Here is a 972-nt window from a genome sequence, read left to right as displayed (position 1 = left end):
TAAACGCCGGAAATAAACCGCAGACTAGGTTACTTAGACGTTTGCGAAAATGCTGTAATAGTATATCAACGAAAATACAGAAGTGTGTGCCGAACCAACTTTGGCGAGCACTTGGCGCGACTGGCAGCGTGTCAAAGTAGCCCAGCCTGCCGACCGGCTTCCCCCACCAACGGCTCCCGTAGAAACCAGTTTCCGGCAAGCCCCAAGCCAGGTTCTGTAGTGACTCACATCTGTGAAATATAACTTCACTGATCAGATGTGTTATCTCCCATGTGGTCTAGTGGCTAGGATAGCTGGCTTTCACCCAGCAGGCCCGGGTTCGATTCCCGGCATAGGAAAATTTTTTTAACCTTGAAGGCGAGACACTCGTTTCAGCTTACGTTAATAAAGAAGGAAAAAGCACAAGACTTCGTCTAGAACGCACTACAAGAGGTAAAAACGCCGTAAGTAAATTGCGGGCCAATTTTATCAAGATTCCCGTTTCTCACCTGTAAATATCAAAATATAGATATATGCTAAGTACACGGTATTTCCAGAAAGGCCACGCAAGATGATTTGTAAACAAAAGCGGAACGTGTCTGGTGAATGATATTCTTTTACTGCAAGCAATCTTAAGGCGGAAAAACCATTAAAAATAAAAATTACACGCTGATCAATAAGAACACCTACCTAAAGGCCACAGGTAACAGTGGTGACGCTTCGTGGCAGGGAAGCAATGAGGCCTTGGTAGGTCGCTGCAGGGTGTCGCCACCCCATCTTTGCACACATGTCAGTCAATTCCCGTAAATTCCAGGGGGGGGGGGGGGGGGGAGCGATGAGCTCTGACGCCACGTTCAGTCACATCCCATATGTGTACGATCGGGTTCGGATCTGGCGAGTAGGGGGGGCCAGCACATCAAATGGAACTTGCCACTGTGTCCCTCGAACGACTCCATCATACTCCTGGCCTTGCGACACAGCGCATTATCTTGT

General features: G+C 48.3%; 1 non-coding gene across 1 annotated transcript; it reads left to right on the top strand.

The window, feature by feature from the left end:
- Positions 1–266: 266 nt before the first annotated feature.
- Trnae-uuc (transfer RNA glutamic acid (anticodon UUC)) lies at positions 267–338 on the top strand. Its single transcript has one exon. It is a non-coding gene; the product is annotated as a tRNA-Glu (tRNA).
- Positions 339–972: the final 634 nt, after the last annotated feature.

Source organism: Schistocerca serialis, chromosome 4, assembly GCF_023864345.2.
Source record: "Schistocerca serialis cubense isolate TAMUIC-IGC-003099 chromosome 4, iqSchSeri2.2, whole genome shotgun sequence".
NCBI lineage: Eukaryota > Metazoa > Arthropoda > Insecta > Orthoptera > Acrididae > Schistocerca > Schistocerca serialis.
The sequence above is the reverse complement of the archived record's forward strand: the minus strand, read 5'-3'. Positions and strand labels throughout refer to the sequence as shown.